This window comes from Felis catus, chromosome X, assembly GCF_018350175.1.
Source record: "Felis catus isolate Fca126 chromosome X, F.catus_Fca126_mat1.0, whole genome shotgun sequence".
Lineage (NCBI taxonomy): Eukaryota > Metazoa > Chordata > Mammalia > Carnivora > Felidae > Felis > Felis catus.
Genome location: NC_058386.1, coordinates 22833774 through 22852254, shown reverse-complemented (window position 1 = coordinate 22852254; position 18481 = coordinate 22833774). Strand labels below are relative to the sequence as shown.

Sequence of the window (18481 nt, the reverse complement as noted above, 5' to 3'; positions counted from 1 at the left end):
TCTGAAAATTTTTGCCTGATCGGTTGTAGAACATAACTCCAGGTTATGAATAGAAATTGAGGGAAGTGTCCTGACTCCCAGCCATAAAAGGGACATTTTCAAGGTCAAGAATGATAAACTTGGCTGGCTTCAGTTGGGATTTTTCTCAGTAATTCTCATAAACACAAAAGAAGCACTCTATAAAATAATAATTGGCATTAGGAATCTGTCATACTCAGAGGGAATTATCAAGGAAATACATTTGTCATTGAAGTAAAATATTTTTTTGATCCCATAGGTTTCCTGTTTGGGGTAGGAAAGTGAGAAAAAGAGGAAGTTTAAGATGGAGTAGAGGTTACAAAGAACCAGATGATATCTCAGGAGAGATTCAGGATTGTTGAGGATCAACAATTGTTGACATAAGTGAACAACTGGATTGTTGAGGTAAGTGAACCAGCTTCTGACTGAATAAGACTATGGAGTTTTGATAAAAAAAATGATACTTTAATTGGAAAAATAAGAGCGTTCTTATGACTAAATGTGACCAAATATCTTTTCATTATCTAACAGTGTCATAAAGATTATGGGATCTGCTAGAAATTTCATCCTAGGTAGGGAAGACTTAGCCCTACAGAGGTGGTCTAAAGGGTCAGTGAGAACAATAAATGTTTGATATTTGTGCCTTAAAAGACTCTACCTGTGCAATAAACAGATTATGTGGTTGTTCTACGTAAAACAAACACAAGGCATAAAGGAATGTGTATCTTTCTTAGAGCATTTGTGATATGCTTCTGGGTGATTTGCAGTCCTCATTATAATACAATAGTAGAGGAAAGTTGGATTTGGTGAATATGTGTACCATCAGCTACTTAAGAGTTCTGATATAATTAGAACTTTCAGAGTTTTTCAGATTTTTTTGGCCAATTACTAATGCTACACATTTCAATCCTATATATTTGTTTTAAGATCATTAGCCAGAAAATGCCACTTTGGAAACATAGAGTAAAATTGGGGGATCATTCATATAACATAGGGACAAAGAATGTGCTGGCTGAATTTAATTTTTTGCCTGAATCATGTAGAGAGTACACACGCACACAAATGAGGGAAGGGCAGAGAGAGAGGGAGACCGAGGATCTGAAGTGGGCTCTAGGCTGACAGCAGAGAGCCTGATGCAGGGCTGGAAGTCATGAACCAGGAGATCATGACCTGGCTGACGTCAGATGCTTAAACAACTGAGCCGTTCAGGCCAAAGTTTTAAATTTTTAAAGTTAAATTTTACTTGCCACAAATGTTGTTTTCTAATTTGCAAATACTCTGAATGCCTGTGATTTCCTCTGTATGGATCACTGAGATTTCAAGTGACCATCTTAGGGTCCTGAATTTGAGTTGCTGCAAATTAGTTGCTTAAGCTATGACACTGAAAGCAACAATCCTCAGGGTGAACTTTCGTGCTATCTAGCAGCTCTGAAGCCAAGATAATGCTTATCTGAGCTATTTGGCTGATGTATTCTTTAATGCTTCAGGGTATATTATTTACAACATAACATTAGGTGATATCTAAGAGATCTCTATGAAGTTTGGAAACATGAAGTGTGTAAGGTCATGGTCTTGATAACTATTAGCCTGATATGATATACCATCTGCTCAATTAAGTCAGAATTTATATCACCCTATAGGATTGGATGGTTAACAGTAGAGTGATCTATATCAAAATATCAACATGGGTTCTCAAACTAGCATCTAATCAGTACTAGATATCCCATATTGCTGTGTATGCTCTCCTGTTTCTCTCCTTCTGGAGACATGGCCAGTGCCTTAGGAAGCAATTCATGATTTATCCAGAACTTTAAGTGACTTTGCAATTCCTTAGAATAGATTGATCTTGTGTTCTTATCCGTAACACTTTCCTGAACATGCATCTCTCTCTCTCTCTATCTGTCTCTCTCTCTCTCTCTCTCTCTCTCTCACACACACACATTCTTTTATTTATTTTTAAATGTATACTTTGTACTTTCTACTTGTGCTTAGTAAGTACCAGTATATTGTGTTCATTAGTAAACATATGCAAATATTAGAAATGTAAAATTTTTGAGATAGAGATTAAGTAAGCATTATTTTTACAGAGATATTCTATGAGAGTGTTCAGCCAGACAACCCTTGATTCAGCTTTGGCTTTGAAATCCTTAACTTCTGTTTAAAGTGGCAAAGTTAATAAGATGCCATAAGTGCTTCAGTGTGTGCTAATCCTATGAGATCTCATTTTGGAGGTCTGCTGATTGTGAACTTTGGTAACCAGGGGAATGTTAAGTGACAGAAATGAGCCGCTCTTCAAAAATAATCCAAGTAGCTAACATAAAGGCATGCATAAATCAAGCAAATATTGAGTACAAACATATTGGAACAATAGGATTGTGTTCATTTTATGTACTGGGGAAGAAATTATTAAAAGTTACCTGCCTTAAAGACATAGAGGTGAACGCTATTATAGTGCATTTGTGGGACACACACAGAAGGGGATATTCAATCACACTAGCATTATTCCAGTAAATTAATTTACAAGATTTAGGAAGGGTAGAACCAGTGATTTCTGCAAAAAGGGAGCTTTCCTGTCCTCTAAAGTTACGATGGAAATGCACTATAATTACCACCTTGCTGAGATGAACACTCATGGCCACCAGGAGACTCTGTAACACAGAGGCAATAGACAGAAACAAACTTATTCCAGCTAACCAGACAGGTGCTTTCACTTAACCATGCTGGATCACCCAAGCATTTGTTTAAAGGTGTACAGTGGCTATTAAGAGCAACCATACTTGTTCATCTTTTGATTAAGTGTAGACACTGAAAATTCTCTGAACTTACTAGAAAGATCATGGTAACTGATAGTTGTGTTTTCAATGCAAAGTTGCAAGGGAGGCCAAAAAAAAAAAAAAAAAAAAAAGAGTGGGGGGAATAGTAAAAGGAACCGTTTCTCTTAGTAATTACCTGAGGAATGTCTCAACTCTTTATTGAAATGGACTTGGAAGTTAAACTAAGAATCCTACTGCAGCTTGCCTCAGTACTGTTGGAAACAGACTTCCAAAGAAATAAATCTGCGCTCAAGAACAAAGAATTCTATGTGGAAATACAATCTAGGGCAGACATCAGTAAACTGGTCGGTGGGTCAAATCTTACTCACTGCCTGTTTCTGTTAATAAAATTTTAGTGGAACGCAGTGACACCCATGTATTTTTGTATTGTCTGTGACAGCTTTCACAAGATATTGGCAGACTTGACTAGTTATAACAGGCATCATATTTCCTATAAAACCTAAAATATTTATATTCTGGTCCTTTACAGAAAAAGGTTTCTGATACATAGTCCCTTGGAGTTGATACATACTACTAAAACTTCTGAAAAGACTTATTAATACAAATATTTAAAGATATAATACATATATTTATTTTTATGGGACAATAATTTTATATCCGTTTAAATATTACCTTGGATATTTTACGATGCTTGCCTATGTTGTATTAGTATGTATAAAACCATTTGGTAGGGACGCCTGGGTGGCTCAGTCAGTTGAGTGTCCAACTCTTGATTTTGGCTCAGGTCATGATCTCACAGTTTGTGGGTTTGAACCCTACATCAGGCTCTACACTAATGGCATGGAACCTGCTTAGGATTCTCTATCTTTCCCTCTCTCTCTGTCCTTCCCCTGCTCATGTTTCTCTCTCAAAATAAATAAACTAAAAAAAAAATTTGGTAGAAAACACCAAGTTGATTCTAGAAGAGTCAGCCATTTTTCAACAGTAATTTGGGGCTTTTCTCAGTTTTACAGTGGACTTTATCTTTAGTGGTACACCATTTGGGTATTTTCTTGGGTATTGTAGATCCTGGTGTCTAGAATATCATGCAATTAAAAAGATCCATTATGATTCTTTCAGGCATAGGAGCAAATTAAGTAAGAAGCCAGTTTTCCAAAAGTTTGGATTTGCTGTTTTTTTTTGTTTTGGACTTTTCTTTGTTACTTATCATATATATCATATGTATATATGTATATATATATCATGAGATATATATCATATATTTATATCTTGCATATATAATCGTATACGATATGTATATGTGTGTATATATACATACACACATATGCATATATATGTACACATATATATGTATAAATACATATATGTGTGTATGTATATATATGAGATATATGTACATATACAAACATATATATACATAGCCTATGAAAGGCACAGAAGATCATAAAGCATTCAGTTCAGCCTTTACTTTATTTTATATACCACGTCTTTGCATCTTTCTCCAGGTCAAAATGTCTTTGCATGGTTGTCTTTGTCAAAACGATGTTTTATGTCCAAAAAGCAAGAAGGATCTTTTCACATCAATTTTTTCTGCACTAGCTGCTTCACTATCAGGGATCAAGTTTTGAGTAGATTCCTTTCCTGCATCGTGTAATCAAGGGAGTGGATATAGAGGACGTTCATAATAAACAACTTGGCAAGAAATTTGACCCAACTTCTCTGCCCCACTTTGCATCATTGCTTGTTTCCGTTCCACTTGAAAAATTTGTTCATTTTTTATTATCTTTAGTAGATATTCTAAAATTTAATGTGTCACTAGTAGCCAGTGATTCTATAGTAGCTTTATATGAATCGATATCATAAATGAGAAAGGTCCCGAGAAATTGATAGTTTCTGTAGCAGTAGTTTCGACAACAAGTAAGATGACAGGATTAAGTTAATGGCACAATGGGTAGCTGGTGGATGATGTGTACAAGGGTGGACAGATAGCACAAAAAACTGCATATGTCAGTAGAAATGATCCATAATATTCACCTGCTTTACAGTTCTGCCCAGGGCCGGATAAGCTCAGGAGTTCAGCATGCTGACTTTATTTTTTCTGCAGAGAGAGGGTGTGGGAGAAAGTCAGAGAGAGAGGAGAAAGGGGAGGAGGAGGAGGAGAAGGTGGGGGCTGGGGGTGTTACAGAAAGAGGAGGAGGAACGAAGAGGAAAGAAGAAACCATGCCCATCAGTTGTTCACTGCTTTAGGAATTTCTAGCCAGTAGGTCTAAATGACTCTTTCCTATCCTGGGACTCTGTTTTTGCCTTTCTGGACTCTATATTATCTTCTATTATTTCAGTTCGTTTTTCAGAAGGGTGTTCTCCTAAAGGAGATGACGTTGGCAGAGTGGCCTCTGGCAGAATCATTACAATTCTTAGAATTCTTGGCCTGTGGCTGCAGGATTTCCCATGAACATACAAAAAATATGTTCACCAAGGTAGAATGCTATGGGCCCAAGGTAGAATGCAAAGTGTCTCTTTGCAAGTTATCTGGCATTGTAACAAAAAGTAAAGAATCCAGGAGACAGTGAGCAGTTAGCTATAGTTGACTTTGTTTTTTATTTTTAGTCTGAAAACCGATCTGTCTATACTAATGAAATCATCTCACCCTCCAGATAGAAGATAGCTGTTAAATATTATTTCAACTTGGATTACATTTATAGGAAATGAATAAGTCTTATGAAATGGAATTAGTAGTTCTAACAAGTGGGATATTTTATAGATTTATTTGCCACATACCCATCACAGCCTTGTGTCACAGAGTTTCAGTGCTACCCTGCAGCTATTCATTGACCCAGAGTTATAGATTTGCCCCTCAGTGGACCACATGCTAGTAATGGTTCATGGGACATAGGACAAGCATAGTGGTATAAAGAATAGGTGTAAAATCCTCAGAGAGGGTGTATTTGATAACAAGCATGTTAATGTAAATGATCTTATTATATTCTATTCTTTTTTGTCCCAGTGAAAATTGTGCTGTTTATGTCTACAGAGCACAATGCCCAATTGTGCTTTTAGCTTTTCCGCTTTATCTGAGTGGTTCTTTTCTTCTCTTTGACCATTTTTAAAATGAAGACTTAGCCCCCAAATTGACATTATTAACTCGCTGTGCCTTGGGAGCAGTTTTTGTGAATTCAAATGCACATTTCCTTAATTTAAAATAAAAATGAGAAAATGCAAAAATGATTGTATTTCATTATGCAAATTTATTTTTCTTTCTTCATAAAGGCTTGGTTATTGCCCTTGCTTCAAATGGAACACAAATGAGGCATGAGATCTCCTGTTGCTTTTTCACGGTTGAAAACAACATTGAGTATTAACGCAGTCATTAATATTATATACAAGCCTGATTCAGCTGATTATTGATTTGTGTGGTATCGCACAATAAAGAAATAGTAACTATTTGAAAGGGCCTACAGCAGAACTGTGAGAAAAATTACTATAGACTATTGGCTTGAGCTAAATATACTACAGATTCCTTTGCTTAACAATATAATAAACAGGTATTAGTTATATGTTCAGGAATTTGAGCTGCTTTTTATGTTGCTGCATGGACAATTACTAAAACAAGTAGTTGAAGCTTTATTCATCATGTACAGTTTAATTATTCTCCTTATGGGGTAAAACGCTGATTATGAAGTCAAATATAAATCTTAATTTTATATTGAAAAAACTTGAAAGCCATCCTTCTTCAGATGTTCTCCAAATTCACAACCAGGGAATTTACAGAAAGAATTTATTCATATTCATCTATTATTTATGTGAATTTAAACTGATTGTCATTTAGAGCATGTATTTCTCATTATGGTAAATGACACGATGTCATGACAAGATGAACTTTTTTAAAAAACACATATTACATATTGAAATTTTAATTTCATTTTTTGTGAACAGTCTTTATAGATATTTTAAATTAAGGACATACGTGTTTGAATTCATAGTTTATGAGCAAATTCACAGTTATATTTTTATATGCAGCTTGCTCTTCCTTTATAATATAATGGAATTGTTTTTCCAACAGAAAACGACATTTTGAAAAATGATTCTCCTGGTAATCACATCAAATCAGCAGACGTAATGCCTTTGAGTTTTAGGTATCTCTGTTTTTGCTTTCTCAATTTTGGTATTGCAAATTGTGTTGTATAGTTATATGAGACCAATTGGGATACCGCAGACCATTGGCTCTCAAATGGAAGCAAGTTTGTCCCCAGAGGATATTTGACAATGTCTGAAGACATTTTTGGTAGTCACAACTTAGGGTGAAGTGTTATTGGCATCTAGCAGGTAAAGCCCAGGGATGCTTCCAAACATTCTACAGTGCACAGGACAGCTTCCCACAACAAAGAATTATCCAGCTTCAGATGTCATTAGTGTTGCTTTACTACGGGTTAAGAAATTCTGTTGCAGAGCAATGCTGTACAATAGAAATACAATGTGAATCACAAATGAGAGCCCGATATGTATTTTAAAATTTTTGAGTAGTCGCATAAAAAAAAAAGAAATAGGTGATGCTATTTATAATAATATTTTTTATTTAAGCCCATGTATCTAAAGTATTATTGTTTCAGCATACACTTAATATAACATATGAAAGATAGTTTACATTTTTAACACTTTTACAAATCCAGTGTTTATTTTACACTTAACAGTTCATCTGAATTCAGACCAGCCACATCTTACGTGCTCAGTAGCTACTTGCAGCTGGTGGCTAATTGTTCTGGGCAGGAAAGCTTGCCTATACTCCTACATTTACCATGATTCATCCATATCTTACATATAGCAAAATAACAATAATGGTAGGGGCGCCTGGGTGGCTCAGTGGGTTAAGCATCTGACTCTTGATTTCAGCTCAGGCCGTGATCCCAGGGTCATGGGCTTGAGCCCCACATCGGGCTCTGTGCTAAGCAGGGAGCCTGCTTAAGATTCTCTCTCTCTTTCTCTCTCTCTCTCTCTCTCTCTCTCTCTCTCTCTCTCTCTCTCTCCTTCTCCCTCTCTCTCTTCCCCTTCTCCCTCTCTCTCTTCCCCTTCCCTGCCCCTCTCCCCTGCTCATGTATGTGCCACCCTCCCCGCCTCTCTTTAAAAAAATTAAAATTTTAAAAAAGGGTCTATACTGAGTTGTGCCACCAAGTGTGACCAGTGTTTTATTTATCATATTATCTTATCCAAGGATCTTAACACTTTCACAGTAGTGTCACATCTTGTCTCTAAAATGATCGCTTTTGATGACAGTTAGTCACAAAGTTAGAAGGAATATTAGAGGAATGTAATAAAACCTCCATTTCAGTCCAGCAGTTCTGTCACTTTCATTGTCAAGCCTTATGAGATATATTACCTATATCTCTATCACAGCCTGAAGTCTGTTTAATGATATTAAAAGAGGGAATACTTTTCTAAGAGGAATCTTAAATACTGCTTTTTATGTACTCAAAGCAATTATTGTATATTAAGACAGACAAAATGTTTAACTAGACTTCTCTCTTGTAAAGGTAAATATGCTATGCCCGTGACTTGCTCCAGTTCTGTGGTTAGCAGCTTAGAAATGATGATAATAGGTCAAAACATCCACCCCCTTTTAAGTACAGTTATTATGGACTTTTCTCTGGGAAAATAGGCAATAAATTAGGATTATTGTATGAGTAGCCAGACAGTACTAACCGGAATCCTGACGTTACCTTATAGGAAGTTGGAAGCCTATCTTTCCTTAACTGTTATTCTCTGAAAAGATATAAAGTTCTCATAAATATAAAATGAACACAATGGGTATCTTTAAAATTACACTTTAAAGGAGTAAAACAACCTCAAAATATTAAAAAAATGTATTTGTTCCACAGAAAATATAAGCAAATTGTTAAAATGATTTAATCTATTGAAAAGTCTTGTACAACTGTATGTGGTGCCTGGGATGAATTTGAAGAATACATATTATAGTCCTTTAAGTAATATAGCTTCATTTTGGTGCTTTTCCTCCCATAGAATCTCTCTCCAATGGCAGAAATTATGGGGAATTTCTGTTTCTGCTTTGAAGGAATAGCTTAATGCTTACAAATTTGGGATGTAGTTGATACAACAGTCAAGTCTTTGAATGTCTCTAAAACACATTAAGAAAGTTCTCCACTCAAAAAAGATGGGAATCTTAGAATTGAGAAGAACAGATTGTCAAATGAAACATGATGGTGGGTGGTAGAATTTGTTTAAATATAGATATCTACTCTTCAATAATTGTTGCTGAAAATGCACCATCTGCTTTAAAAGAATAGTCATTCGTGGCATATCATATTAATACCTTCACAAGAAGGAAGGAGTTTAATTTATTTTTGAAATTTCCATTTACTAGAGTTGTTAATTAAGTGTGTTTGGCCAGTGTGTTAGGGCAATATTAGAAAATTTCCAGGGAGCTATATGGTATATCTTTCAGTCAGGTGGTTCTGTAAGATCTGACTTGGAATCACAGCCTCAGCTCTCTCAGAATTTGTTGGTACAGAGAATTAAGAGATGTCTTGTAAATGAAGATATATGATAGGAGTTGTAATATTGGTCACATTGGTATCTTAATGTTTGAAATATTTGGGGGTAAGTCAACTTTCTTAAATATTCATTGTCTGAATTTGGCAAATACCTTCCAAGTAGGCTATGTGTATCCATAGTGTTCTTTATTTGAACATATCAAATGGTTTCTGTTTCATAAGCATGTAATCAGAAACAGAGTAGATAATATTAAATTGCTTTATATTCTAAAAAGAATGGTTTTATTCTAACCTCTTTTTTTAATGTTTATTTATTTATTTTGAGAGAGTAGGAGCTTGAGTGCATGAGAGGCAGAGAGAAAGGGAGAGAGAGAATCCGAAGCAGCCTCTGTGCTGTCAGTGCAGAGCCCAGAACGGACCTCGATTCCACAAACTGTGAGATCATGACCTAAGCCAAAATCAAGACCTGGACCTTTAACCAACTGAGCCATCCAGGTGCCACTCTAACATGTTATTTTTAATTTAGTGGAGAGATTATTAAACTAAAATAACCTTCCACTTATTTTTGATACCTGATTTCCAACACCTATTAATTTTGTTTCTCTATTGCATGTCACCATTTTATAATCATAGCAGCATTTTATGTTATATGCAATGCATTCATATTTTCACAATGTATGAAACAAAATATATCCTAGGCAGATGCTAATAGAAGGTGGTAAATATTTTGGTCTGTTCCTTTAAAGTTCACCTCAAGCAACTTTTGGAACTTTTTTGGATTCCTTCTCAATTAAATATGATTAATTTTATTTGTGTAATACAGAAGTTAATTCATTTTATTTTGAGTTTCTTTGGCAGCATTTTTATCTAATTCGCCTGTAACTACTCCCCTTCCCTTTAGAAGACAAGCACTCTTAAGGGAAGTGGCTATCTTTTATTCTTAAATATAATCTTTCTTGAATCTAGCACATGTGTTACATATAGTAGACTCTCAATCACTTTGGTTTTAATTAAATTGAATACTATATGCTTCTACCCATTTTGAGATTAATTGGCTGTCATGTATTAAGGAAGAAATTTAATACACAACTCATTTTTCAAAGACAAATCAGCCAGATGGATTTTTTTTTCCATTTAAGTGGTTGACACTTTTATATTTATTCCATGTGGCATGTGCTCTTTCTGTCACATCTCTCACTTTAATGAGTTGATAATGTCACCAAATGGTTTTTGGCTATATCAGAACAGGTATGTGTAGGAAGTAACTAGAATTCCCTTATGAATACCTACAAATGCCAAATGAGTTTCTAAGGTAGGCATTAGGAAAAAAGAAGAGAACATCTGAGTTAATAAAAATAAAAATTAAAAAACAAGAAGATGCACTCCCTGATAGAGCTGCAGTGAGATGCACCTGGGACAATGCAGTGCTCCTTTTTAGAAACACAGGAAATACCGCTGTCTGCTTTAAGATCTTTCTCTGTATATGTAATTTTATCTCACCTTGGTTCTTTTCTCACTTAAAAAATGGGTCTAGCTTGTTCCAGCACATTTACCTACATCTGAACATTGGCTTTACTACTGAACATTGAAGAATTTAAAAAATACAAATCTGGGGCACCTGGGTGGTTCAGTCGGTTAAGTGTCCAACTTCGGCTCAGCTCATGATCTCCCTGCTTGTGAGTTCGAGCCCCATGTCCGGCTCTGTGCTGACAGCTGGGAGCCTGGAGCCTGCTTCAGATTCTGTGTCTCCCTCTCTCTCTGCCCCTCCCTCACTCGCCCTCTGTCTCAATGTGTTATTGAAGCTACCTAAGCATTCACTCAAAGACTGGTGTCTTCCTATAAAGTATAGCAAGATTAGAGGTACTAGCTCCCGATCTTAGTTTTTCACTTCGTACCTGTATGACATTAGCCAGACATTTAACCTGTGTCTCAGTTTCCACATCTATAAAGTCAGAGATTTGGATGTTCTCTACTTTTATGAGTTCTCATTCTGAACGTGTTTATGCGTGATTGTGTGTTTGTAAGATAGCCGTGATGTGACCCTCTCTTGTACTCCTTATTAACTCTTTTACCTTGCACAAGTTATTGAATAAGCTGAAGACTCAATCTTGTTATTTCCAAAATAGATTTAATAGATGTATTATTCTCATAACAAAAACATGAATGTAGAGTGCTTATGACATATAGAATACCTCAAATTTAACTATTATTATGAGAGTTTTTCAAGCCATCAAAAGGCCTTAGATATTTCAATTGTTTAATTTTAGTATAAATTCATCTATTTGCTAGAGTGAATACCAACTCTTCTGGTTCAGCTTTCTTAATCATGTTCCAAGTTTAGACATAAAAATAAAAGGAAAATGTAGTCTATTTTATCACACATTCTTTATTGTATGAGGAAGTAACTTCTGGAGATAGGGAGTATCAAGAGGTAAACTGGGGTACCTGGGTGGCTTAGTCAGGCATCTAACTTCAACTCAGATCATGATCTCATGGTTTATGAGTTTGAGCCCTGCATCGGGCTCCATGCTGACAGAGCCTGCTTGGGATTCTCTCTGTCTCCCTCTCTCTCTGGCCCTCCCATGCTCTCTCTCACTCTCAAAATAAATAAACTTAAAAAATTATTTAAAAAAGGATCTAGTCAGTGAAAAATATGTTATAAACCTCTTTAATGACAAAGTCAATATAAAATGCTAATTACTCCAGGGATTTTAGAGTAGTTCAAATGTTTGATCTTAAGAAGTTTATAATCCAGGAACCAAGGCATTTAATAGCATAAGTAGTATCATTCAAAGTAATTGATGAGAAGTGCGGATATTAATAATTACTGGACTTTGGACAAGTGAGAGAATAGCATGTGCTCTGATGATGAGAAAAATCCTGACATTGGAGACAGACATTCAGTTACACATTGACAAATGGATAGAATGAGACAGAGAGTAAAAGGCATGTGAAGTGGGAGAAGAACATGAGTATGAGGACCCACGAATAGGAAAGACCATGATGTTTTTTGGGGACAGTGGATAGATCATTCTGGAGATTTTAAGGAGATAAGGCTAAAATGATGAAACTGAAGGGTGCCTCAGTGGCTCAGTTGGTTAAGCGTCCAACCTCGGCTCAGGTCACGATCTCACAGTTCGTGAGTTCAAGCCATGCATGGAGCTCTGTGCTGACAGCTCAGAGCCTGGAGCCTGCTTCAGGTTCTGTGTCTCCCTCTGCCCCTACATCGCTTGCACTCTGTCTCTTGCTCTGTCTCAAAAATAAATAAACATTTAAAAAAATGATGAAACTGAGACCCTTAAAAGCCAGTGTAAAAACTAAGTTTTTCCTCCCAAGAGGGAAATAGAAAAGAGGGAAGTTTTGTGATTTTCATACAGAACTTGGAGGAATTTGCAGGAGTGAACTTAGCCCTTTGATGAGGTGACAAGGTCCATGTGACTAGAGTGCAGTGAGTGAGGTCACAGTGTTAGAAAGTGAAGGTGGAGGCAGAGAAATAGCAGGGAAGGGGTATCCATATCATGAAGGGTCCCATTTGATCATGTTAAGGTTTGTAACTTTAACGCTGTGTAAATGGGGAGTTGAGAGCTTTTGGGAAAATAGATGACTATCTGACTGATATCTAATAGATGATTCCAGGTTTTGTAATGTAACTAGTGTGCAGGAGAGGAAGGATGGAAGCAGGGAGATGGATTAGGAGACTCTTGTAACAATACAGGCAATAGATGATTGTGGCTCAAAATAATGACATAATATCAATGGGAATGGTGAGAAATGGTGAATAGTAGTTACATTTTGGAGGCAGAGCAACAGAAGGTTCTGCCTAATTGGATGGGAGTTGAGTCCAGCAGGACTCAAAAATTATTGTCCTGAGTGAGTAAGAGGAAGGAATTGACATGAGCAAAGATGAAATGTGTGAGTGAAGAAAGTTGGAGGAATGTGGGATCTAGAATTTTTCAGTTAGGGGCATGTAAGTTTTGAGATGTTCATTGAGATACTAGATATCCACTTGGCATTTGAACATATGTTACTGGAGTTCAGGGAAGAAGTTCAGGCTGAAAATGTAAATCTGGGAATCAAATAGATGAATTTGGAAATTCTTTAGAGAAGATCAACAATAGAGTGGGTGTATACAGCAGAAAGGGGGATTGAGAATGGGCACCAATACTCCAATTGTAAGAGCTTAAGGTTAATAGGAGAGATCAGAAAAGGAGATGTTAAGCTGCAGCCAGTGAGAAAAGAGGAAAATCAAGAAATTGTGGTGTCCTGGAAACCAAGGAAAGAAAGTGATGGGAGGAGGGGGGACATTGACAGTAGGGTCGAATATGTTGGGAGGATGTAAAATTGAATGTGAATCTCAAGTTGACTGGAGAAATAAGACTGTTACTAGGAGGAGTAATTTCTTTGTTGAATTGGGGTAGAGGTGATGAGTTCGTTTTGAATATGCTGAGACAGTCTTATAGATGATGATTTCTAATGGAGAGTTTCAGATATTTCCCAAGCATTTCTCATCATTGTTTTTACATGTTATTATCATGACATATGTGAGTTTCTTTTTTTTTTAATTTTTTTTACATTTATTTTCGAGAAACAGAGTGAGACAAAGCATGAATGGGGGAGGGGCAGAGAGAGTAGGAGACACAGAATCTGAAGCAGGCTCCAGGCTCTGAGCAAGCGGTCAGCACAGAGCCTGATGCGGGGCTCGAACCCACGAACTGTGAGATCATGACCTGAGCCGAAGTCAGAAACTCAACCGACTGAGCCACCCAGGCGCCCCTATATGTGAGTTTCTGCCACTGTACTAGGCACTCTTTGATAGAAGGGAAAGTGTCTCACACATTGTATGGCTACAGCCTTATATTACGTTTAGCAGAGGCTAGGTATATTTTTGCTGAAAAGAATGAATGAGTGATTGAATAAATGGATAAATGGTTGGATGGATAAGTGGGAGAGTAAATAAATGAAACCTTGAATTGGGAAATTGGAGCTTGAGAAGTGAGTTGTGTATAGATATAGAGATTTAAGATGATATTTGTATCTGTGTTCATGATGGCTCTTTGACATGATAGTTTTGGGTGGTAACATTATCCATGCTGAAAATCATTGCTTTCATTCTTGTAATCTGTGCTCAAGTATAGAAGGCAATTACAGTTCTCCTGCAACATCAGAAAACTCTGAGACTTTAATCAAGTGACACATGTAAATATATAGTGTAAATATCTACAGGTTATGTATCATAATATCTGGAGTAATGGGGAAGGACCATCTAGAACAGCACTATTCAAAGGTATGATACAGGTATAAATACTAGCTAGCCACAGTGTGATTTTAAATTTTCTGGTAGCCACATTTAGGGAAAAAAAGGTGAAATTAATCATCATAAATATATTTAGCCTTATTTATCCAAGATGATATTGCAACATGATATCTATATAAAATACTACTGGAATGTTTTGTATTCTTTTATTCATGCTAAGTCTTTAAAATCTAGTATATATTTTATATTTATAGCACACCTCTCAATTTGATCTAGCCGTATTTCAAAAGGTCAATAACCTTATGTGACTAGTGGCTACCAAAATGGGCAGCACAGATCTAGAAAAATTCAAGGGATAATAAAGTAAAGGAAACTTAGAAATTAACAAGTGTTCCTCTCTCTCATCACTGCTTCAAAATTGTATTTTGTCTTATTAAGCCATGCAGTGAAATTTGGAGAAGGGTTCTTATTCAAGACCATTTTAATGGTCTGTAATCAAGATTAAACATAATTCTTGCTTAGTAAAAAAAGAGAATGCTTTGGCCTTGTGTATGTGTGAATTATGTTTATGAGCCTGGGAATGATTTTAAATTGTTTCCCATATTAAAAGTTATTGTAGTGCCATATTCACTGCCTGTTTCCTCAATATTTGTATATCATTGCAAAGTACTACTCAAGATCCGTATTATTGTTCAGCATTCTACCAGAAATAGTACAATTCTGAGGCTTGCATGCAATATACAAAACATCCCCAGTTAAGGATTGTATAGCAAAATCATGTGGCTTTTAATCAGTTATCTCCTCTCTGGGGGAAAAGAAGTGAATAAATAAACAAAAACTTGGGGAAAAAATGCTGAAACCGTGTTAATTAAATTTGCTTTGAAAAGGCTCATATTAGTGTTTTCAATTTTTTTTTAATTCAAGTATAGTTGACATGCAATGTTCCTGTTAGTTCCAAGTATACAACATAGTGAATCAACAATACCTTGCACTATGCTCACAATGGTAAGTGTAGTCACCCTGTGTCACCATACAACATTATGGCAGTATTGTCATGTACATTTTTTTTTTAATTTTTTAAATGTTTATTTTTGAGAGAGAGAGAGAGAGAGCGAGCGCAAAAGCTGGGAAGGGGAAGAGAGAGAAGCAGACACAGAATCGGAAGCAGGCTACAGGCTCTGAGCTGTCAGCACAGAGCCCGACGGAGGGCTGGAACTCTCCAGACATGAGATCATGACCTGAGCTGAAATCGGATGCTCAACCAACTGAGCCACCCAGGTGCCCCTATCATGTACATTATTATATGGCATTACACATTCCTGCTTTTTTTTGTCCTAGAGTTAGTTTAAAATGTAGATCTCTTGAAACTGAGAGATAGTTTACAATTCCAGAGCCAATATATGAACCCTGCCTCATTCTCTGAAAAGTGACTAATAACAGTACATAATTGTGCTGATGATCTGTATTCTTCACTACCCTTGAAGAGTTTTAATTGTGGAAATCACTTAATCAGAGGCATTGTCAGGGATATTTGTCCTATATTGAAATCATTGCAACTGTTAGCAGAATAGTGTTAAATGCACCTAGTTCTGTCAAATTCAGTTACTTAATTTATGCCTTACCACAAAGTAATATGCCAAAAAATAAGACAAACACAATTGTTGGATAATGTCACTGTGATTCCTTCTCATTGTGATTTAACTTCTCTTTCTTTTCAATTAAAGTTGAAATGTCTACATGAACGAAATTATTTCCTTTTCAAGACAAAAATCATGTTGTGTTCTATCTATGGCTATTTATACAATTACATTATACTCATAGATGTGTCAGCAAAACACAATTTAAAAACAGTAAATAAATATAGACATGTACCTATGTATACATATGTGTATACAGTTTCTAGCAACATGATATCATCTTTGGGAGCACTGAAAGAAGTATGTTATCCATTTATTTACAAAGAAGAAAACATATATTTTCATTATATTTTACTTGGGCAGAGTACATTGGAAACAGTAAACTTTGAGTAATATATATGGACATATAAGTTCTTATATTCACACATTTATTCATATGTTTATTCTTATCATTAGTGTTTACCAAAATAAACACCACAAATTAAAATTTTTCTTAATATATGTTTGTACATTACAGTTTGTACAGTAGTGTCCAAGTGTATGCTACGTACTTAAAAAACCCTTGCCAAAATACCGCTGGCTGGCAAATGTTTTTTCATGTTACTAAAAATGAACAACTTGAGACTGTCGTTCTACTGAGAGTTGTTGGAGTCGTGGTGGAGAATAACATGACTTAGGAGTAAATCTAAGGGCACTTTAATATCAAATGTGTCATTCTGAATTGTGTGACCATGAATAAGTTATTTCACACTTATAAACTTTAGCTTTCTCAGTTGAAAAGTGAAGTCTAGAGAGTAAAAGGGTTCAGGGGCGCCTGGACGGCTCAGTAGGTTAAGTGTCTGATTCTTGATTTCTGCTTAGGTGATGATCTCACTGTTTTGTGGGTTTCAGCCCCACGCCAGGCTCTGTGCAGACACAGCAGAGCCTGCTTTGGACCCTCTGTCTCTCCCTCCCTGCCCCCCTGCCTCTGCCCTGCTCTCTTTCTCAAAATAAATGAACATTTAAAAAAAAAGAGGTTCAAATATGCCTTATACTATTAATATTTCCTATAAACATAAGATCTATTATTCCAGTGATTCTACTGATGTATCTGATTAAAGATATACTTTATTTTACATTTCTATAAATAAGGTCCTTTCTTTTTTAAACCAACGTACACATTGTTACTTTTATCAAGATATAATTTGTTATAAACTGGATCCTAGAATATAGGCCTAGTATAAAACTTTACCTAAAATACAAAACTCACCATCATGCTAGTTTCTCCTTCTTGTTGCATGAAATATATTCCTTTTTTTGTTTTGTTTTTGGAATATTAAATTGATTAAGTTACATGATTTTAACTGAAAGGAAACAAGATAAAGAACATTAAAAACTCTCATAGCCCTAATAATAATTTGAATATGTAGTGTTGATTCTTCAAGTTATATATATAAAGTGTTTGTGTGTGTGTCTGTGTGTGTCTGTGTATAAAATATTCAAGAAAGGACTTAAGTTTCTGACATTTTGAAAAAGAATATTGAATACTGAAAAGGGAGTGACAAGAAGGCTATGAAGATAAATAGGTATTTTTTTTACTATTTTATTGGTGGTCTAATAATGTATATAAGGAATCTGGTGGTATGCTAGAGCCAGCCTGCAGAAGCTCAAGAGGCCTGGTACATTTCTTCCTAATTCCATGTTGATGGAGGCCACTTAATAGCTTAAAATCAGCTGTAGAAGGAGCATGATACAAGTCAGAATTTAGGGAACTGCTCTCTGTTCCTTAGTTGGACAATGTTCTTTCTTCTGTAGGCCAAGTTTGTTATTTTTCTATTTGTTTCTTTAATATCTGTGGCGCCTCTTCCTGGAATGCTCTTTCTCTCTGCATCCACATTTGCTTATGGAATTGTTTGGTCTTACACAGAGATTCTTAGACTTTTTTTGTACAAGGACCTCTTGGACAGGCTAGTGAGGTCTATGGACCCCTACGCAGAAAAAATAGTTTTCAAGCATAAAATAAAATACGTAGGTTTGCAAGAGAAGCTGGCTATATTGAAACATAATTATCAAAATATCAGAAATATGTTACAGAATTATGTCTTCCATTAAGTTATCAAATAAGATCAGCAGATTTAATAACTATCATAATTTTACATTAGTACTTGATATGTGATATGAAAATATATGAAACTTCTATTAATATGCCACTGAGATTGCTAATACTGCCATGATGTATGTCTACATTCATAATCTGAGGAAATGCTAATTTTAACAACTTTATTGAAGAATGATTGATATTCAAAATTGACACAT

General features: G+C 35.7%; 1 long non-coding RNA gene across 1 annotated transcript in view; it reads left to right on the top strand.

Moving 5' to 3' along the window:
* LOC123383436 overlaps positions 1 to 18481 on the top strand; it is a 132451-nt gene that overhangs the window by 16439 nt on the left and 97531 nt on the right. Inside the window, exon 3 of the long non-coding RNA XR_006593158.1 lies at positions 278 to 423. This is a non-coding gene — a long non-coding RNA (uncharacterized LOC123383436). The remainder of the gene's footprint in view (positions 1 to 277; positions 424 to 18481) is intronic.